At 46.6% G+C, this 23642-nt stretch overlaps 1 long non-coding RNA gene across 1 annotated transcript; it reads right to left on the reverse strand.

The window, feature by feature from the left end:
- Positions 1 to 208: 208 nt before the first annotated feature.
- Positions 209 to 23604, reverse strand: LOC134956855 (uncharacterized). The gene is made up of 2 exons (XR_010186237.1): positions 23510 to 23604; positions 209 to 798 (listed from the first exon to the last, which is right to left on the reverse strand). It is a non-coding gene; the product is annotated as an uncharacterized LOC134956855 (long non-coding RNA).
- Positions 23605 to 23642: the final 38 nt, after the last annotated feature.

Raw genomic sequence — 23642 nt, forward strand, 5'->3', positions numbered from 1 at the left:
GTCCAAATATCTTACATCAAAAGATGTATCAGAAGTATTCAGTCTCTGTTCCAAACTTCCTCCCAGAATAGTCGGTGCACCGTGTGGAAAAGGACCATAAATAGGAATATATCCTCTTGTCCTCACATATGTAGCTACACCACAGAGATAGATGTTACCTTTAAATTTTCCAAAGATAAACGGAAAATAGTGCAAGTACAGCCGAATGCAAAGTTAAAAATGATATTTTAATAAAAATGCACTCACAATAAACAGAATAACAAAAAGCATGTAACCACTATTGTGGGTTAGGACATTTGCCAGGCATTCGTGCAGTTACCCTCCCAGATCTCAGATAGGATGATGCGGATCAGCGGTCCGGATACACTGAACCCCACTCGCAAGAAACTGTCACCGCCAGGAATTGTCCACAATACACCAGTCACCACGCCTGAAGCTTTTCGGACCTCTGTCCTTCATCAGCGGCATGGTGGCTGGTTAGACCTATCCCTCCTAAATACCCTCACTTGATCTGCTCATAGATGCCAGGTGTGGCGTACATTCCCGCCACGCCGATTCCCGCTCTCATTTCCGGCGGAAATGGCGTTCGCAGCACTTCCGGCCGGAACCGGAAGTGACTCTCATGCGTTCCACAATGCGTTCCACTCGTTGTTCCACCGGAAGTCGGGCTCTTGCGCTCCACAGAGCGCTCCAAATGGCCAGAAATGACACATATACAGAGATCCATCCTCTATAACTACATACAGTGTTCTTCTTAATGTCCATTCACAAGGATAACGTGTCTAAAGGGTCCAAGTCCTTATACAGAGTCCATAAAGTGCATGACGAAATGTACCCAAAAAACAAAAAATTAAAAACAAATTAAAACAATACCATAAAATTTATAAAAACCATTTAAGCTCAAAATCAGAATTAAGACCATTAGGGATTAAAGAGTTTAACTTAAAAATCCATTTCATCTCGGATTTTCCTAATTACTCTCCACATCACGATTTCTCCAATTTGGAGTAATAGCCTGAATACCAATAAACATTTTAAGATGTTTGGGGTTGCACTGATGCATTTTCTTAAAGTGCATGGATACTGTATGCGTTTCCAACCCCTTTCTAATATTGTACGTATGTTCGGCAAGACGAGTCTTGAGGTTTCTACTCATCTTGCCGACATAGAAAAGATCACATGTACAAGATAAAATATAAACAACGTTTTTAGTATTACACGTTATAAAATTTGAGATGGTAAATTTTTCCCCATTGGCTTCAAAGTCCTTTTGTTTACTCGGACCTTTAACCAAAACGACACATAGTACACATCCCACATCTATGGAATCCATGGCTCCTGGTGCTTGTGCGTTTGGTCACATTGAGCGCACTATGTACCAGTTTATCTTTTTAAACTCTTAGCCCTACGATAAGTAAAAAAGGGTCTGTCAGGTATTTCTTTTCCCAGAACAGGGTCCTCTTTTAATATTTTCCAGTGTTTTCTGAAAATAGATTCAATTTCCTTATATTGGACACCATAGTTACTAATAAAGTTCCACATCTGTAATTGGCTCCCAGCTCCCTGATCCTTTCTATTATTCCTTTTTAGCAACTGTTTTCTATCAATGGATTCAACACGTACTTTAGAGGCCATAATGTCCTCCTTCTTATATCCTTTCTCAAGAAACCTCTCACTCATCTCAGTAATTTGCTGGTCACATACTGTTGTTTCCGTGCAATTACGTTTCACCCTTAAAAATTGTCCATACGGTATACCGTCTAACCAGTTTTTATGGTGTAGGCTACTCCTCTCTATAAAACTATTTGAGTCTGTATCTTTTCTATATAGTTTAGTGAGGAGAGTGTTGTCCTTCACATAAATACATAAGTCTAAAAATGTGATGGTCGTTTTTACTGATTGAGAACGTAAGATTAACATTAAAATCATTTGTATTAAGATTATGACAGAATTCTTCAAGTCCCTCAGCCGTTCTGTTCCATATAAATAAAATATCATATATAAAACGGCGCCAGGACACCAGACCCGCCCCCAGCTGACCGTGATGCCATACCATAATGGTTTACCAATACGCCATAAATAAATTGGCATAACTGGGGGCGAATCTGGTGCCCATGGCGGTACCGACCACTTGTATATAATAAAAACCATCAAAATAAAAGTAGTTATTAGTTAAAATAAATCTTATACTTTTTAAAACAAATGTCTTTATCGCCACTGAGAGTTCAGACTTATCAAGAAAGTAAGAGACTGCCTCCAAACCCTTATTCATCTCTATTATCGTATATAATGTAGAAACATCTGCACTTATCAAGATAAAATTCTCTCCATATTGTATATCCTCAATCACCTGCAGAATATCATTTGTATCTTTAAGGAAAGAATTTGTCAGTCTCACCAAGGGTTGTAATAATGAGTCGACAACCGCCGACAGGTTAGAAGTAATGCTGTTTGTACCTGCCACTATTGGCCGTTCCGGTGGATTTAGGGGATCCTTGTGGATCTACGGCAAGGTATAAAAGGTTGGTACCGTTGGGGACAAGATATTAATAAACTCTACCTCAGATTTGGTCAAAACCCCACTTTGCAGTGCCTCTTCTGTTAGAATATTTAATTCTTTTACTATCCTTGCTGTTGGATCTAATTTTAGCTTTCGATATGTCTTACCATCCTCCAATTGTTTCATAATCCCCTCAACATAATAATCCTTATCCATTAGGACCACCCCTCCCCCTTTGTCGGCTGGTTTAATTATCAAACTCTCATCCTCTCTCAGCGATTTTAGAGCTAAAAACTCATTTTTTGTCAAATTACATTTAAACTTCTTTTTCTTTTTCATAAGTTCCTGTACTTCATTATTTACTAATTTTCCAAAACACTCTATATAACAACCTTTCTGATGTGACGGATAAAAAGTCGACTTGGGTTTAAATTTAGTGGTTTTTGTTCCTTCCTCAAATTCACATTCTTTTCCATCTTTATTTAAAAAGAACCTTTTCACTGTAAGCTTTCTGATATACTTATTTATATCAAAAAGAAATCAAAGGGATCGACCCGGCTTGTCGGAGAGAATTTCAAGCCCTTTTTCAATACATTTTCCTCGTCTTTACTCAAATGTCTTTTACTAGGGTTAAAGATCTTTGTAGTAGAATTATTTAAAGGCAAAGTAACTTTCTTAACCCTCTTTTTCCTCTTCCCTACACTTCTCTTACCCCTCCTTGTTTTCTTACACTTTTTCACCTCTTTTACCATCTCCTTCCCCTCCTCTAGTCCTGATCTAAAAAAGGGGTAGCCTGCTCTCTATTGCTGTTCATATACTCAAACTGATTCCTCACAACAGGTATCCCAAATTCCTGTTGTGATGAATACTCATTACTTTGATATCTGTTGTTCGACCAACCATCGCCTGAGCTTCTCTTCTCATAGTGATAGGGTCTCCCGAAATCACTTTGTTGCCTAGGTTGTCTTCCCCCAGAAGGCACAAGTCAATACAGGTTGAGTATCCTATATCCAAATATTCCGAAATACGGACTTTTTTGAATGAGAGTGAGATAGTGAAACCTTTGTTTTTTGATGGCTCGATGTACACAAACTTTGTTTAATACACAAAGTTATTAAAATATTGTATTAAATGACCTTCAGGGTGTGTGTATAAGGTGTATATGAAACATAAATGAATTGTGTGAATGTACACACACTTTGTTTAATGCACAAAGTTATAAAAAAATATTGGCTAAAATTGCCTTCAGGCTGTGTGTATAAGATGTTTATGTAACATAAATACATTCTGTGCTTAGATTTAAGTCCCATCACTATGATATCTCATTATGGTATGCAATTATTCTAAAATACGGAAAAATACGATATCCAAAATACGTCTGGTCCCAAGCATTTTGGATAAGGGATACTCAACCTGTACTTAACATTGCAATATTTTACAGGACTATGCAGGAGAAAATTAAAAATAGGGGAAAAAAAAAAAAGATTCGATAACTTCTACCGCTTTCAAAAAGGTCAATGGAAGCTGAAATAATGGACAACTACCTCATGGAAGCCAGATACAGTATACCAAACAGTACTTAGCAGAGTTAGAAATGAGTGCTTATGAAATACAGTAACATTTTGTCATAATATTTCAGAAACTGCATGGCTGGTCTCTTGCACTCTTTTGCTCTAATACACCACCTGCTTTAGGATTTATATTCAAAAGCATTATGTCTCCATAATCCCAAAAACGTCAGTCTTCTTGGAAAGTGGTTTGTTCCTTTGTAAGGGACAGAGAACAAACATTCTCAAACAACGGTTTCTCAATTTCTTTTTCCTCTGGAAAGGGATTGTGGATTCGCAGGAATATCTGAGCATTTCTGTAATCAGAAAGCAGCGACTTTCTACAAATGTTTACGAATAATTCCAGTGATTTTGTCATTTTCTTCCAGTGATTTGGACCAATAATACCATTGATTAGAACGAATAATTACAGTGATTTTGTCATTTTCTTCTGGTGATTTGGACCAATAATGCCATTGATTAGAATGAATAATTCCAGTGATTTTGTCATTTTCTTCCAGTGATTTGGACCAATAATACAATTGATTAGAACGAATAATTCCAGTGATTTTGTCATTTTCTTCCAGTGATTTGGACCAATAATACCATTGATTAGAACGAATAATTCCAGTGATTTCGTCATTTTCTTCCAGTGATTTGGACCAATAATACCATTGATTAGAATGAATTATTCCTGTGATATTGAGGTGTTTGTGTCGCTTAGCTTAGCCGTCCAGCGACCACAGTGCACCTCTTTTTCTCTTTTCTTTGCATCATGTGCTGTTTGGGGCCAATTTTTTTTTAAGTGCCATACTGTCTGACACTGCAGTGCCACTCCTAGATGGGCCAGGTGTTTGTGCCGCCCTTTTGGGTCGCTTTGCTTAGTCATCCAGCGACCTCGGTGCAAATTTTAGGACTAAAAATAGTATTGTGAGGTGTGAGGTGTTCAGAATAGACTGGAAATGAGTGGAAATTGTGGTTATTGAGGTTAATAATACTATATGATCAAAATTACCCCCAAATTCTATGATTTAAGCTGTTTTTGAGGTTTTTTTTTTTTTAAAACACCCAAATCCAAAACACACCCGAATCCGACAAAAAAATTTTCAGGGAGGTTTTGCCAAAACGCGTCCGAATCCAAAACACGACCGCGGAACCAAATCCAAAGCCAAAACACAAGACCTGAAAAATTTCCGGTGCACATCTCTACATCTTACAGGCAGCCAGTGAAGGGAGTAGAGGATGGGTGTTATGTGGCTAGAATGGGGCTGGTTGGTTAATAGCCTGGCAGCTGTGTTTTGAACCAGCTGTAAGTGGTGCAATTCTTTTACTGGGAGACCAAGGTAGAGGGCATTACAGTAGTCTAATCGAGATGATACAAATGCATGTATGACTTTTGGCAGATCATCTGAGGGAATTAAGTGCTTGATTCTGGCTATGTTCCTCAGGTGAAAGAATGAGGATTTGATTGTGGCTAATATCTGATGTTTAAGTGTCAAGCCACCATCCAGGACAACACCAAGATTCCGCACACGATCAGTGGTCTGTAATTCTGAATCCCCGAGTGTAAGTCCAGTTGGTTGGCTATCCTGCAGTCTTGGCCTTTGATGTTGCGGTCCTATCATAAGGACCTCTGTTTTATCTGTGTTCAATCGCAGCCAACTGGCGCTCATCCACTCCTGGAGCTCAGCTAGACATTAGGGTTGTTATTGGGTTATCAGTGCCCGGAGCAAAGGACAAGTACAGTTGTGTATCATCTGCATAGCAGTGGTAGAACAGGCCATGGCGCCTGATTATTTCACCCAACGGGAGCATGTATACTGCAAAAAGCATGGGGGATAGTATAGAACCTTGTGGAACACCACATGGCAATGGCACTGATGGTGATGAGTATACTCCAGACGATACTCTCTGTGACCTGCCTGTGAGAAATGATTTGAACCAGCTTAGGACTGTGCCATCCAGACCACAGAAATGTATCAGTTGCTCAATCAGAAGCCCATGGTCCATGGTATCAAATGCTGCAGAGAGATCCAGAAGGATTAATATTGAACAGTCACCTCTGTCTCTTGCCATCAGAAGATCATTTAGCACACACCAGGGCTGTTTCAGTTTGCTTAATGCACGCACCACTGCTATGGCAGTGTCAGCACGCAGGGGCTTGTGGCTACGCCAGTGGACTGCTGATGCGGACTCCAGGAAAGGCGTGGAGGGCCTACCTTTCACAGGAGAGGCATTGTTTGGAGATGAAGTAGATAAATGGACAAAGCTACTGTGGGTAAGTCTACGTATCTTCCTTCCGCAGCTCCCCCAGCCAGGAAAGCTTAGTCAGTTTCAAATTTGCAGTCCTTTCGGATGGCAAAGTTTAAGGGCAAATCCAGAGGTGCTTCTATGGCCTCCAGAGGAGCAAAAGGTAAACCACGCAAACCAGCAACTGCAGGTGCTCAGGAACAGAGCTCAGGCTCTTATGTAAAATTAGGTGGTAACAGTATTGGGCGCCAAACCCAAATGACAATGAACAAATGTGTGGGATCACAATCACTCAACACCCATATATCAAATAGTGGGGTACATTCCTTAATGGTACTTGAGTTCAAGCATGTAGAGAGACCTCTGCTTTCCTCTTGGATCAGCAGACACTTGTTATCAGGATTTTCAGTCGTCCAATATCATAAAAGACAAGAGGAGGAGAGTATCTCGTGTAACACCGTTTTATTCTTTTTTTAAAACAATTTTTTCATAAAAAACATCTAAAACATGTCTCCTCATCCAATAAAACCAGAGCACATGCAGCCGGTGCACAGCTATACTGAGTGTAAGAATGGATAATTACCAGATGGTCAGAGGAAACAAAGTCCTCAATACAGCAAAGGTCTTAAATACCAGTCGGCCTCCCGGGAAATGGCGTTCTGGGTTTTTCGGCAATCACCTCTCCCACAGACAGCAAGATGTCACCTCTAACTGCGCCAACGCGTTTCAGGCCTTTCTAGGCCCTTTTTCAAGGCAGATGTGCTCAATCCTAACAGTTTCCCCCTTTTATTTCCTGACTGACCAATCACATCCTTAATCAACAATAAACTTCTTGCATGTGTGTTAAAACATGGCTCCCTCCATTTGTTATCCACTGTTGTCATGACAACCTATCACCGTCAAAACACTGTATATAGATAAAAATGACTCCTATCTGATGCGGATCTTCACATATTGTAAATAAACTTTTTCCCCCAAAATCCTATATATCCATACTGTCATTATTATGTCCGTATCATTACTCTGTTCACACTTGCGATACGTCACTTCCGGTGTGTTATATCCATATCGCTGCTCAGGTCTCGTCCACAATCCGTCACTTCCGGTGACCTCCGTTACTAGGCGACGGTTGTGAGTTTTCTGTGCGTAGCGTCACTTCCACTTCTCACGGATACCTAAAGGCTCAGCGGGACGTCACTTCCGCTGTTGACCTCTGTTGCTAGGTGGCGGATGTAAACAGTTTTCCACGTCTCTATGTCACTTCCGCCCTTCATTGTGATGGATTACTCTTGGATAGCATATCGTTTCCATCCCGGACTTATCCATTGTGTCAATGCATAATGTTATAACGGAGTAGTAAATTTGCATATTCATATACTTTCAATTTTCCTATTAAGGGTATTCATTCTTTCCATAGATGCTGGATCAAAATTCATATGTGCCCTGATCGAAAAAGGGACATAGGTAAATTTCTAATTGCAAATTAAAAATAGGTCAAATGACCTTAATAAAAGACAAGACAAACAATTATAATAAACACCACCCTTATTCCTAAGGATCAAATGTTTGTCTAAAAATATGATTGAAAATTTCAAAAAATTACAGAGTTATAGACAAAGTAGTAAAATTCACAGTTTACTATAAAAACCACTTGACCTCAAAATCAGAATTAAGACCCCTAGGTAAAAGTGTATTGTACTTATATATAAGCTGCATTTCAGTTTAGGCCAGTAGTTTGGAGGTATTATTCTGGCGATGGTTTGCTGTTATCTTTTTTATTCCCACAAACCTCAAGATATGACCTGGGTCACAATCATGTATTTTTTTTAAATTATCAGAAAGTGCGTGTGCTTCAAGGCCCTTTTTCACATTTCTTAAGTGCTCACTCACACGTATTTTTAGGGGCTTGGACGTTCTCCCTATATAAAACATGTGACATGAGCACTCTATGGCATACACCACGTTTTTTACATTGCACGTTATGAAATCAGCTATCAAGTGAACCTGTCCGTTGATTTCTAGTTTTTCCAATTTTTTCCCACTATCTGTTTTAATGGTTTTACATCGCTGTGGGGTATGCATGGGTTGTACGGAAGTGACATTGGACGACTGAAAATCCTGATAACAAGTGTCCGCTGATCCAAGAGGAAAGCAGAGGTCTCTCTACATGCTTGAACTCAAGTACCATTAAGGAATGTACCCCACTATTTGATATATGGGTGTTGAGTGATTGTGATCCCACACATTTGTTCATTGTCATTTGGGTTTGGCGCCCAATACTGTTAACACCTAATTTTACATAGAAGTCTGTTATTTTGGAGAGTGGGAGACATCCCTTTTTGGTGGATACAGTTTAGGCAGCCATCTTTGCGCATTTGCTAGGTGCTCCATTTCTTTACCTCTGCATTTAAGAGCTCAGGCTCTGCTTCCTCAAAGCCTTCAGCATTACGGTGGACCACGATGCCTGGAGGGCTGTCAGGTGGGAGATCGACTAAAATTCTTCAGTCACATCTGGTCAAGTTCGTGCTGGGATCCCTGGGTCATAGATCTTATTTCCCAGGGCTACAGACTGGAGTTCCAAGAGCTCCCACCTCACAGATTCTTTAAATCAGGCTTACCAGCTTCACAAAAGGCAAGTATAACCTTACAACATGCCATCCAAAAACTGGTACAGACTCAAGTCATTGTTCCAGTTCTACCTCATATGCACAACAAGGGGTACTATTCCAACTTGTTTGTAGAAATGAAACCGGACGGTTTGGTATGGCCGATTCTGAACCTCAAGTCCTTGAACCCGTTCTTAAGAGTGTTCAAGTTCAAGATGGAGTCCCTGAGAGCAGTGATCTCAGGTCTTGAGGAAGGGGAATTGCTCTCTGTATATCAAGGATGCATACCTTCACATTCCGATCTGGCCGCCTCATCAGGCTTATCTACGGTTTGCGCTGCAGGATTGTCACTACCAGTTCCGGGCCCTGCCATTTGGTCTCTGCATGGCACCAAGGGTATTCACCAAAGTGATGGCAGAGAAGATGTTTATACTCCACAAACAGGAAGTGAATATAATTCCGTACCTGGACGATCTTCTGACAAAGGCGCCGTCCAGGGAGAGGTTGCTGGACAGCATTGGTCTCTCAACCAAACTTCTCCAGGATCACGGGTGGATTCTGAACCTTCTGAAATCTCACCTAAAGCCAACACGGAGGCTCCCATTCCTGGGAATGATACTGGACACGGAGTCTCAGAAAGTGTTCCTCCCATTGGAAAAGGCATCGGTAATCCAGTCGATGGTTCGGGATGTCCTGAAGCCAACCCGGATATCGGTGCATCTATGCATTCGCCTTCTGGGGAAAATGGTGGCCTCTTACGAGGTGCTTCAATTCGGAAGGTTTCACGCAAGACCCTTCCAGCTCAATCTGTTGGACAAATGGTCCGGATTGTATCTTCACATGCACTAGAGCATAGGTTCTCAAACTCGGTCCTCAGGACCCCACACAGTGCATGTTTTGCAGGTCTCCTCACAGAATCACAAGTGAAATAATTCGCTGCACCTGTGGGCCTTTTAAAATGTGTCAGTGAGTAATTAATACACCTGTGCACCTGCTGGGTTACCTGCAAAACATGCACTGTGTGGGGTCCTGAGCTGAGGACCAAGTTTGAGAACCTCTGCACTAGAGGATGCGTCTGTCGACAAAAGCCAGGATCTCCCTTCTGTGGTGGCTACAGATTTCTCACCTCGTCCAGGGTCGGAGGTTCGGAATTCAGGACTGGATCCTGTTAACCATGGACGCAAGCCTCAGAGGTTGGTGAGCAGTCACCCAGAGGGTGCAGTTTCAAGGAAGATGTTCAAGTCAGGAAGTCATCCTTCCAATCAACATTCTGGAACTCAGGGCCATATACAACGCCCTTCTGCAGGCCTCATATCTTCTTCAAGATCGAGCCATTCAGGTCCAGTCGGACAATGTGACGGCAATAACGTACATAAACAGACAGGGCAGAACGAAAAGCAGAGCAGCAATGTCAGAGGTGTCAAGAATTCTCCTCTCGCCAGAAAAAAATGCTGTGGCATTGTCAGCGGTCTTCATTCTGGGAGTAGACAACTGGGAAGGGCCTGGTATGCGGACCTTCTGGTGATGTTCCTCGAAGATCCGTGGCCTCTACCTCTTCGCGAGGATCTTCTGCAACAGGGCCCGTTCATCTATCAGGACTTACCGTGGCTATGTTTGACGGCATGGAAGTTGAACGGCTAATTCTAGCCAGAAGTGGGATCCCTAACAAAGTTTTCCCGACTATGATAGAAGCCAGGAAGGGGGTAACGTCTAAACATTACCACCGTATTTGGAAGAAATACATCTCTTGGTGTGAGAGCAGAAATTTTTCTGCAGTGGAATTCCATTTGGGACGTTTCCTGCTTTTGCTGCAGGCAGGTGTGGATGTGGGCCTACGTCTGGGCTCCATAAAAGTCCAGATTTCGTCCGTGTCCATTTTCTTTCAAAAACAATTGGCTTCTCTCCCTGAGGTCCAGGCATTCTCGAAAGGTGTTCTGCACACCCAACCTCCCTTTGTGCCTCCCACGGCACCTTGGGATCTCAATTTGGTGCTGCAGTTCCTCCAATCGGACTGGTTTGAACCGTTATAGGAGGTGGACGTAAAATATCTTATGTGCAAGACCGTCACACTGTTGGCCTTGGCTTCAGCAAGATGTGTGTCGGAGCTGGGGGCTTTGTCTCACAAGAGCCCTTATTTAATTTTCCACGAGGACAGAGCTGAACTCAGAACTCGTCAGCAATTTCTTCCTAAAGTGGTGTCTGCGTTTCACATCAACCAACCTATTGTGGTTTCAGTTATCACGACACCTCTGCTACTTCAAAGTCTTTGGATGTTGCGAGGGCTTTGAAGGTATACGTAAAGAGGACAGCTCGTCACAGGAAATCCAACGCGCTGTTCGTTCTCTATGATCCCAATAAAATTGGGTGTCCTGCTTCAAAGCAGACAATTGCACGCTGGATCAAGCTCACTATCCAGTATGCTTATTCCATGGCAGGTTTGCCGGTTCCAAAATCTGTAACAGGCCCACTCTACTAGGTCGGTGGGTTCTTCCTGGGTGGCTGCCCGGGGTGTCTCGGCTTTACAGCTCTGCTGAGCGGCTACTTGGTCTGGTTTGAACACATTTGCTAAGTTCTACAAGTTTGACCAAACTGAAGGTAATCAGAGGCCAAAGTATCAATCAGTTCCTCAGCACTCTCCCACCCGGTTTGGGAGCTTTGGTACATCCCCATGGTACTTAATGGAACCCCAGTATCCCCTAGGATGCAATAGAAAATAGGATTTTAATTACCTACTGGTAAATCCTTTTCTCGTAGTCCGTAGAGGATACTGGGCGCCCGCCCGCTGCTTCATTCCTTCCTGCACTGTTACTTGGTTAAGTATTGTTGGTTCAGCTGTTTCTGTTCCTGTTTAAAGTTGGGTTAGCATAGCTTTCCTCTGGTTTGTGTGTGCTGGTTTGGAATCTCACCACTATCCTTTATATCCTTCTCTCAAAGTATGTCCATCTCCTCAGGCACAGTTTCCTAGACTGAGTCTGGCAGGAGGGGCATAGAGGGAGGAGCCAGCCCACACTATCAAATTCTTAAAGTGCCCATGGCTCCTAGTGGACCCGTCTATACCCCATGGGACTAAATGGAACCCCAGTATGCTCTACGGACTACGAGAAAAGGATTTACTGGTAGGTAATTAAAATCCTATTTTCACCTTTAAAAAAAGTTTTTTAATTAATGTGAAAAACAGTCTATTTCTAACAGTGGCCAGTACGTAGCAAAATCAAGAGCAATATAATGCAATGATGTACAGTATGGTACATAGGTGAAACACATACAAAATCTTAGCGCATTGAATAAAAATGAGACTAAGAAACCTCACAAGGATGGGTGTTAACTGACTCTAGAGTGGGGCTAACCCCAAAAAAGAAATTACTGTGACAAGAGGCAAAACTATAACAGTAAAAACGAACTAAAACCAGGCGCTAATATATCACCACCATAACCTGGTGATCGTATACCAATATTCTATAAACCTCCTACTGGCTGAGGGGTTTCACTCCCTCATGACAATGAACAATTCTAAACAAGTTAACAATAGAATAACAACATGGAGACATGTATTTTGGCAGAAAGTTGTTATTCTAAATAACTAGAGAAAACCTGCAATAAAATGAAATTAATCTGAATATTAATAAAAAGAGTATGGTGGCTAGAAAAAAGAACGGCTGAAATCCAAACACAAAAAACCCCAAGCTAATTAAATCTAAACCACTCCAAATCACAAAACAAAGGTATCCACTCAACCTTCATCTTGACTACCCACCCTGAAGGGTGATGACGCTGCCCCCTGAAGGGTGGTCCAGCAGATATAACAGTCAACGAAGGAGAGTGCACCTAAACAGCACCAAACCGACTAAAAACTGTGACTAACAACTCAAAAACGAGAACCTGCCTCTCTTTTCCGCCAACAAATAGCTAACGAGAACATCAACCGCCAACAACCTTAAGCCAAAATACCCCAACCATAGTAAAACTAAAAAAGGAGCGGGAGGGTGGGAAGGCAAATTGAAAGAGACAAGGTACCACACAGAACCAGCCCAATACAACCACTGACACCACCTCTCACTTTCCCTGATTGGCTGTAGACAGTCATACCATCCTGATCCACCCCCCAGCCCAGGAGGTTTAAATCTCTCCATTCCAAGATTGTCATTCTGTTCTCCTAAACCTCCTACTGGCTGAGGGGTTTCACTCCCTCATGACAATGAACAATTCTAAACAACTTAACAATAGAATAACGACACAGAGACATGTATTTTGGTAGAAAGTTGTTAGCTATTTATTGTTAATCTAAATAACTAGAGAAAACCTGCAATAAAATGAAATTAATATGAATATTAATAAAAAGAATATGGTGGCCAGAAAAAAGAACGGCTGAAATCCAAACACAAAAAACCCCAAGCTAATTAAATCTAAACCACTCCAAATCACAAAACAAAGGTATCCACTCAACCTTCATCTTGACTACCCACCCTGAAGGGTGATGACGCTGCCCCCTGAAGGGTGGTCCAGCAGATATAACAGTCAACGAAGGAGAGTGCACTTAAACAGCACCAAACCGACTAAATACACTCCCCCCCCCCCCACAACCTCCCCACTCGACCCTATCCCCTCCCACCTCCTTCGCTACCTCTCCCCTTCTGCCTGTTCCCATCTTGCCCACCTTCTCAATCTCTCCCTCTCATCAGGCACTGTCCCCTCTGCCTTCAAGCATGCTCTTGTCTCCCCTATTCTTAAAAAACCTACCCTTGATCCTAACACTCTCTCCAACTATCGACCGATCTCTCTCCTCCCCTTTGCCTCCAAACTTCTTGAGCGTATTGTCTATAATCGCCTTACTGCCTTTCTTTCCTCTCACTCACTGCTTGACCCATACCAGTCTGGTTTCCGCTCTCTCCACTCCACTGAAACTGCCCTCACAAAAGTCTGCAATGACCTCCATGCCGCCAAATCTAAGGGCCACTACTCTCTGCTTATTCTTCTTGACCTCTCTGCTGCTTTTGACACTGTGGACCACCCTCTTCTTCTGCAAATCCTTCACTCTCTTGGTCTACGTGATACTGCCCTCTCCTGGCTGTCCTCCTACCTCTCCGATCGTTCCTTCTCTGTCTCCTCTCATGATGCTACCTCGCCCCCACTTCCACTAACTGTTGGTGTCCCCCAAGGTTCTGTTCTTGGGCCTCTCCTTTTCTCTCTCTATACGTCCTCTTTAGGTGAACTCATTAGTTCTTTTAATTTCCAGTATCACCTCTATGCTGATGACACTCAAATCTACCTCTCCTCCCCTGATCTCTCCACGGCTCTCCTCACTTGTGCCTCTAACTGTCTTTCTGCTATCTCTTCCTGGATGTCCCAGCGCTTTCTTAAACTCAACATGTCTAAGACTGAGCTGATCATCTTCCCACCCTCCCGCACAACCTCACCTCCCACAATCTCATTATCCATTGATGGCACGACTATCTCCTCTAGCCCCCAAGTACGCTGTCTTGGTGTAATCCTTGACTCCTCCCTCTCCTTCAAACCACACATTCAGCACCTCTCACAAACCTGTCATTTTCATCTCAAAAACATTTCCAGGATCAGACCTTTTCTCACCCAGGATGCCACTAAGATCATTATTCACTCACTGATTATTTCCAGACTGGACTACTGTAATCTCCTCCTAACTGGCCTCCCTGACAATTACCTCTCTCCACTCCAGTCTATCCTCAATGCTGCTGCTCGGCTCATCTTCCTCACAAAACGCACTACATCCACCTCCCCTCTCCTACTAGCCCTTCACTGGCTTCCCTTCCCCTTCAGAATCCAATTCAAACTTCTCACTCTCACTTACAAAGCTCTCACCCAATCCTCTCCCATTTACATCTCTGACCTTATCTCACTTTACTCTCCCACCCGTCCTCTTCGCTCTGCTAATGCACGCCGCCTCTCCTGTCTCCTGATTACTTCCTCCCACTCCTATCTCCAAGATTTTTCACGTGCTGCTCCCTTCCTTTGGAATTCTTTACCTCTCCCCCTCAGACTCTCCACCTCTCTACAAAACTTCAAACGGGCTCTCAAGACCCATTTCTTTACCAAACCCAGCCAAATCTCATCCTAACCCCCTGTTCCATGCTCTCTTTGTACCCCATCTGTGTCACCCCTGTCTGTCTACCCCTACCCCTAGAATGTAAGCTCTCACGAGCAGGGCCCTCTTCCCTCATGTGCTCACCCTTTTCTTCTTTAATAATTCTCAACTGCCCAAATCACAGTTTTTGGGCCACCTGGAACTTATCTCTGTCATTTACTGGTGTAGTTATGCTTAGTTACCCTGTACTTGTCCAAAATTGATTTCAACTGTAAGTCACTGTTTTGATTATGTGCATATGTACTCTGTAATTGGGCGCTGCGGAACCCTTGTGGCGCCATATAAATAAATGATAATAATAATAATAATAATAAAAACTGTGACTAACAACTCAAAAACGAGAACCTGCCGCTCTTTTCCACCAACAGCGAAAGGCTCTTCCTAAAGAGGCTTCGCACCGCCACCATACCCAAAACCCAAATGATCCAAAACAGAAAACAGATCCTCCAGAAAAAACACCAATCCTTCCTGCGACAAGTGCACACCATCGGCCCGAAAAAGCTAATCATAACGATACCTGATCCTATCATGGCGAACCACTGCCCCACCGTGAGCCAAAACCCACTTCGCCACTGCCGAATTCACCTTTTTTCTGGCCTCATCAATAGGGCGATCATCCGGCACTCCACGCCAACACAATCTGGGCACTATGAAAGAAAAAACCAATGTACAATGAAGCCAGGCCACGGCAATACTAGCCAAATCCTTTATCATAGAGCATCTCAAATCTAGTGATGTCCTCTTACCCAAATCATTACCACCAAGGTGCACCAACAAAACTCCAGGGACACCATGCACCCGAGCCTGATCCAATAAGGGAGGGGGGGGGAGGGACAGACACAGAGAAAACTCAGCTGGAGGTGAAACTTAAAAAACCTGCCGAGGGACTTTCAATTGGAGTCCAATTAGCCGAATTAGAATAGAATGAACCGAATTCAGTCCGTCAGGTCAGGCAAAAAAGTGAAAAATAACTCCAGACCCCCACTGCCAGCAGCAGCGAGTAGCTAATCCCTGAGTAGGATGAACAGAGGATAACACACGAACATACTGGACATTAACGTACTTAACAATTGAACAATCAAATTGCAAACAGTTGCAATACCCAATAACCTATAACACCGGGCGAATATACCGTTTGTAGCTGGAAGACTTCCACCGGCCCAACGATTGGATCTCCCTGACAGAAAAACCGTCCGACGCGGCCGACGTAGCCGCTCCGATCCGAAACGAATGCGTGCCGAAAGCTGCGGGTGAAAGGCCCATGCCGGACAGACAGCGACTCAATATCCACGGAAACTGGTATCTCGTCAAAGGCAACCCGTCATAATGCAGCAACCAGGACCCCTTCAAGGAGGGCCGAACTGACGCGTAGTGGGCCGCCAGCAACACCGGGCAAATGCGATCATCCAAAGACGAGACCAAGGTAACCCATCGACCTCTACCTAATTGATCCGTCTTAGAGCGCCGCAGTCTACACAGCAAGGACCTCTCACCCACAACTACATCCTCCCGCAGCATGGTCGAATCTTTCCACTTCGACGGCGCCACCAACTCTGAAATGCGAAAAGCCCCATGATACGCCATGGAAAAAGCTAATTCGAATAACAAAGCCTCAAAACTTGAAGAAGCAACTTCGGCAACCGCTCCAATTACCGGCGGCAGAAGGGCCGCATCAATCGGGTGTCTCCTATCAGGCGGCGTTGGCGCCAACCGTGCCCAACCTTTCAGAGCCTTCGCAAGGAGGAAGCTCTTGGTAACGTCAGGGAGACCCTTGAGCTTAGCGAAAAAATGAAATCCCCGCCAGGTACCGTGACACGACCGCTCTAGACAGGGCCGGTTCTTAGCTTTGGGGCGCCCTGGGCAAAATATAGGGGCGTGGCTTCAAATGGGGGCGTGGTCACGACGCTGAAATAAAAAAATAAATAAAAAAAAAGTATACTTACCATCCCCGTTCCTGATCCAGACCGCTGCAGACCCCCTCTGCCGGTGGCGCCGCTCTTCTCCTCTCCTCTCTTCTCTTCGATCCATGGGAGAGACGTTATTACGTCTCTCCCATAGAACAGCATAGACACTAGAGGTCAATTATGACCCCTAGTGTCTGTGCCACTATGCTGTGCGGTGCGCGATGACGTCATCGCGCATCGCACAGCAAAGGTCCTCTACATGAAGGGAAACTAGACCGTAGCGTCTAGTTTCCCTTCATGGAGAGGACCTTTGCTGTGCGGTGCGCGATGACGTCATCGCGCACCGCACAACTAAGGTCTTCTTAATGAAAGGGAAACTAGACGCTACGCGTCTGGTTCCCTTCAAAGCGGGGGGGCACAGCAGGGCACTGCGGGGGGCACAGTGGCGGATCTTGCCCTGGTGCGGCGCCCTCCGGATGGCGCCGGCACCCTCCGGAAGGCGGCGCCCCGGGCAAAAGTACCGCTTGCCCGTGGCAAGAACCGCCACTGGCTCTAGACCTACCCGTGACGAAAAGTTGCCAAATAAAAGAAAGCATCAGCCGATGCCCACTCTTACCTTCATGCCCACGTCCGCGAGCAAACTCTTCCCTTTCACTCCAAGCTTGGCTGTAAGCCTTAAGCGTACTCGGTGCTAATGACCGCATCGCTAATCACTCCAGGCCGGACCGCTCACCTGCCAAACATAATCGGGACAGCGTATCCCAAGAGCATCAGCCTCAGGTGCCAAAACTCGAAATCTCTCCCACTGCTCCCGTGACAAGGCGTCGGCAATTCCATTATCTTCCCCGGGAACATGCAGCGCGCGAAACCAAACATTCCAATGCAAACAAGCCAACACAAGCTGCGCCTGCACTCTCAATACCACAACCGACTTCGCCCTCTGATTGTTAATCGCATGCACCACGCCCAGATTATCGCATCTGAACAAAATGCTGCGATCAGCCAGACGCTCTCCCCACACCTCCAAAGCCACCATAATTGGGAAAAGCTTGAGCAGCAACAGATCCTTAGGGAGACCCTTACTAAACCATTCCTCAGGCCAAGAAGCCACGCACCAAGACCCGTCGAGATAGCACACAAACCCAGATGAACCTGCCGCCTCGGTAAAAAGCTGTACATCAGCATTGCGAACGACCGGGGTCAGCCATATCCGCACCCCGTTGAAATCCTCCAAGAAAGCAGCCCAAACAGCCAAATCTCTTTTAATCTTGGAAGACAATCGAACGAAATGATGCGGCCTGGAACACCCCGCCGTTGCCCTTTCCAACTTTCGCCAAAAAAAACCTGCCCATCGGGATGACCCGACAAGCAAAGTTCAAAAGGCCCAACAAAGATTGAGCCTGCCGAAGCGTGACCTTTCGCAATGACAAGAACTACCCGATAACTTCACGCAGCTTGGAAGGCGACACGAACCTGCCCCCGTATCAATTTCGATACCCAAAAATGATAAGCAAGAAACAGGACCTTCAGTCTTATCTTCAGCCACTGGCACCCCGAAATGATAAAAAAAGCACTGTGATGCTAAATAACAGCTCACTGCAACGATCAGACTCCGCAGGCCCTACACACAAGAAGTCATCAAGGTAGTGCGCCACCCCGTGTCCTCCCGTGGAAGACTCCACGCACCAATGCAAAAAGGTGCTGAACTTTTCGAAATATGAGCAAGAGACGGAACATCCCATTGGCAAACACTTGTCAATGAAATACTCCGACCCGATACGAAAACCCATAAAACGGAATGAATCCGGATGTAAGGGAAGCAACCTAAAGGCCGACTCCACATCAATCCTAGCCATCAGGGCACCCGAACCGTAAGCCCGCACAATACCAAGAGCCTCATCGAACGACTGGTAAACCACCGAACATTGCTCAGGAGGTATCCCATCGTTGACGGATGACCCCGATGGGTAAGACAGATGCTGAATGAGCCTAAAGGAATCTTCTTAGTCTTCTTAGGCACCACTCCCACTGGCAAAATAACCAGATCCTCCAGGGGGGGCAGCGCAAACGGACCCGCCATTCTGCCCAAATGAACCTCTTTTTCAACTTTCTCCCGTAAATCTAACGGAAAAGCATGAGCTGACTGAAGATTCCTTGAGGCCCGTACTCGCACTTCGCCCGCCACCGGCAACCGGAAACCAAACTGAAAACCTTTGAACAAAAACTCTGCGACCTACTGATCTGGATACCACCTAAGCCACTTGGCCATAGTATCCAACCGGACTGGCGTCGGAGCCCTACTGAGCACCCCCGCCGCCGGCGGGTTTTCCTGCTCCCGCCTTTCCTGACCTTGGTGCCTGTCGATTCCCTCGAAAACAGTTCGAGGCCGGGTGAAATCCACTGCAACGCAAGCATAAGTGTCGAAAACGACACTTGCGGCCCAATAAGCATTTTGAGTTATTGTACGCAAAGCATTTCCCTCTCGCTTGTGACTGGCCAAACCCTCGACCTGCAGCCCCCGCCTTCCTACCAGCCACAGCCTCTGAACCGGCCCCCTGTGCCGAAGGGCCAGCCTACTGAACATCATCCCTGGTACCCCGGAGCTCCTTCGAATCTAGCGTAGCCCGAGTGACGTCCAGCCACACTTCGACGTCCTTACACCCGAAATCGATTATCCGCAAACAGTCCTGTTTGCGCCGAAACTTTTCATCATATATACGCCATTCCGCTCTCTTGGACATTCGCTGCATGTCGTGAATAAGATGTATGTACCGAATGATATTCATATGCTCATCCGGTCTATCCTCTAAATAACAGGCGGCAAACACACAAAAACCAGCCAGCCAGTTATCATATGACCGAAATGCGTCGGCCCCAACGCCTCCCTTAGCTCTAGCCGCCTTAAACTCCCTCTTTGCATCCTCCTTCAGGACAAAAATATCTACATACTCACCCTTACTGATCTTCCTATGGCAGCTATCACGCAGACCCCTTAACACTGCCGTATAATCGCAGTGGACTATTCCTGGCAGGTTGCGCCGCTTCTTAGCCCTGCGCTCGCTCTCACTCAGCCGCTTGCGCCTCTTCTGACGTTCGTGCTGTACGGACGCTCTTTTTGCGTACTTAACCGCGCGCTTTTTTGCCCTCGTCGCGCTACTAGCCTCTGACGCGCCTGAGGAATTAGAGATGCCAGCGGAAGGGATTAAGTACGCTGAGGAGGAAAATAATCCCCTAGTCCAGGTATCGGTGGAGGAGGACTCGGACTATGGTGAGATGTCCGCCGACGAATCCCTCCAAGAACAGATGGAGGATGACTAGGGCATCGGGAGTGCCGACGAGTGTGACTGGCAGGATCGAGTGGAGTTGTGCTCCCAGTTGATTACCCTCCCTGAAGAGGAGGAGCAAGAATACCTGTCGGAAGTGCCGAGTTGGACGTACGTACAGGGAGAGGATCGTAATGCCGTGGGAGGACCCGTTCCAGAGGAAGACATGGGACCTTTGGAGATGCCCCATGAGGAAATGTGACAGATGGTGGTTGTTGCCCGGGAGGAAATGGATGCCCCGGAGGATTCTGCTGTTGGGTGGTGGTCAGTACCACACCCTGAAGACAGGGACGATGCCCCAGACGATATGGGAGGCCAAGAGTGGGTGACTGTTGCCCCCGTGGAGGAAGATTCCCCTTGGTGGCCTACATCGAACGAACGTGAGGAGATGCCACTCCCCCAGAGGATCCACCAATGGAGGTCAGGAGGCACGAAGAGGAGGAACCCGGAACCGGTGGAGGAAGGATGTGGGGTCACAGTCTGTCCATGCTGGGCCCTCGAATACAACCTCGCCGGAGGGGCCTCGTAATGCCCTGACCCGCGGACGATAGACGTCGTGGAGACCTTTGTAGGGGCTACAAAGGAAAAAAAGGGGGGGGGGAATGTGGAGATGTGCCCTGTACCCCAGGACACATCCCAACGGCAGGGTGCTGGGGATCTGCATCCCCAGCAGAGGACAGCTGTGGACAGCGCTGGGGCAGTTGGCTGTCCCCAGCGCCTGTCAGCGCCCGCGGCCTTTCAAATCTGGCACCGTCCACGAGCCAATTGCGGCTCGCGGGGCGCCGGCCAAACGGAGAGGGGCGCGGCGAGCCAATCGCCACGTCATAGGCCCCGCCCCCGGCATATGAAGTCAGACGCCGGGTGGGGGCCGAAGGTCAGGACCATGCGCAGAAGACGCTGGGCGGGAGCCGAAGAGAAGAAGCGCGCGGAAGAGCGCTGAAGAGGATGCCGCCAGGAGAAGACGGGAGGCCGCGCTGAAGAGCGGTGAAGAGCTCCGGTGGCTGCGGATGAGGCCAGAAGACTCCAGGCTCCAGAAAGAAGATGTCCAGCGGCGGCTGGACGCGGAGAGAAGACGGCGGCGCCGCTGGCCAGGACGGGCCAGTGGCAGAAGATCCCATCCAGGCCAAGAAGCGCTGCAGTGGTGGGAAGCAATTGAGCAGTGCAGTTCCCCACTGCAGCCTTCTCCACCGCAGGTAGGCCCTTCTAAGGTGCCCCCCCCCTCTCCTCCCTAGACCACCAGGTGATCGGGCACTAGGCCCATGGGCGCAGTCGGGCCCTCCCGGCCCATGGGCAATTAGGCGGGCATTAGGCCCGAGGGGCAGTTCAGGCAATAGGCCTGTGTGGCATTAGAGGGCATTAGGCCCTAGTTCATTTTGGCAAATTAGGTGTATATAAGGTGACCCTGGGCACTAGGCCCAGGTCACCCAATGAGTGACAAGTTAGGCGGGCGCTAGGCCCGTGGGATAAAGTCAGGCCTCCGGCCTGTGTGCAGTCAGTGGGCGTTAGGCCCAGTAAATAAGTGGTTCCCCCAAGGTGAATAAAGGTGGCACTGGGCACTAGGCCTAGGCCACCCTGAGGTGTACAGGTAGGCAGGCCCGCTCGGCCTGAGCCCCTGGAAAGACAGTGTACGGGAGGTGGGTGAGGTGTACGGCGCCCACTCCCTGGTGTTCTGAGTCAGGTCATTAACGGGACAGCACCGTGGTTGTTACTCACACCGTGTATTGTGATGTATGTGGTTACCGTGCAGGGCAAAGTGTTAGTTTGTACAGTTTGTGTCTAGTTCTGTTGCACCACACCCACAGAGTTAGTTTGAGGGCTCTGTTGTTATAGTTGGTATAGGGGTGTTACACTAGGTTACAGTTAGGCCCTGCACGGCTGTTCTTTGTTTGCCTCCTTACAGGGACCTGTAAGTGGAGAGGAAGATCACAGTGCAAGACTGACAACGGTGAGTAGCATCTGTGTACGTTTGTCCCTTTGTCTGTCCCCGAGCGCCGGAATAGGGTTTGCTCACGGACGTGAGAACCCCTTCATCACACTACGCGCGAGAGTGCGAGTGTGTGAAATTTGGGTGGCTGAGGCTTTGTGCCAGTGATGACCTTTCACCCAACCGGTGAAGGTCGCCGTCACCCCTGGGGTATCCCCTTTTCCAGTGGAAGAAGGGTTGATACCCCCCCTTAAGTTAGTCTATTTTCTCCTCAGTTCGTTCGTCCGTCAGCTCCAAGAGGGGATCGCCGTGTCCGTATCCGACTGAAGATTTCCAGGTCCGTTGAAGGCTCCGGTACCTGAAGGTGAGAGAGTGCGGCGCCTGATAAGTTGTGAACCTACACCTGCACAGCAGCAGGCACTACACCGCACCGCCACCCTCTTACACTAGGCTGTTTTAGCAGGGCGCCGCGCCCTTCCCGTTTTTTTTAAGGGCAAAATCCGCCCTGCCCTTTCTGTGGCGCCCTGCTAAAACAGCCGGCCGCTTCCTGCCTCCCCAGTGTGTAAAGATATGTGCACGGCATCCATTCACACGATGGGAGAGAGCTTGGGGGAAGTCCAGCACCTCCGTAGGTGCTGGGCACGCCCCCAACAGTGACGCCGCCGGCCGCCCATGCCCTCTTTAGTTGCATCTGTGGGGCCGCACCGCACGCTTCAATGATGGTGCATAGCCACGCCCCCTGTTTTTCATAACCATGCCCCCTTTTCGGGCGCACACATATATCCCCGCAATCCGGCGCCCTGCCCACTGAAATTTCTACAGTGAACACTATGTGAGCCAAAAGGTTAATGTGGGCATGATACACAGGCACAGCAGTATATACTGCTGGAAATTTCGTGAGTTTTGATCAGATACTGTATGAGCGGAAAGATAGGCAGGTGAGGAAAATCAGACTTTATAGAAATTACCGCAGATTTTTTCTCGGACCTCCATGGTCTGAATTTTCCTAAAATTGTTAGGAAATTGTTAGGACTTACACTGGGACCCTGACGGCACCAAGGGGGACTAATTAAGCAATTGGAAATTTCCAATTATCTTAAACAGATTGTAATTACTCACCTTCCGACGTAGTGTCTTTTCCTTCAGCGTTAGTAGCCGGCTCTTCTGCAGCCGTGGTGAGTATGTAGTGTCTGTGAGTGTGCGTAAATGTGTATAAGTGTGTGAGTAAGTGTGAGAATTACATAAAATAAAAATAATACTACTAATAATTAATAATAACAACTAGCTGATGTGCCCAGTTTCAACCTGGCAAAGGTTTGTTGGGCGGAACATTTTACCCATTTTCACCCCCTTAGGAATCGATGCCTGATAGTATCCCTGCTTAGTGGGTGGCTGCACATAACTGCGACAGTTTCCAGGCCACCCGGCAGGTCACATGTTCCTGGTCACCTGGCATGTGCATAGGCAGAG

The sequence above is a fragment of the Pseudophryne corroboree genome, chromosome 9 (genome assembly GCF_028390025.1).
Source record: "Pseudophryne corroboree isolate aPseCor3 chromosome 9, aPseCor3.hap2, whole genome shotgun sequence".
Classification (NCBI taxonomy): domain Eukaryota; kingdom Metazoa; phylum Chordata; class Amphibia; order Anura; family Myobatrachidae; genus Pseudophryne; species Pseudophryne corroboree.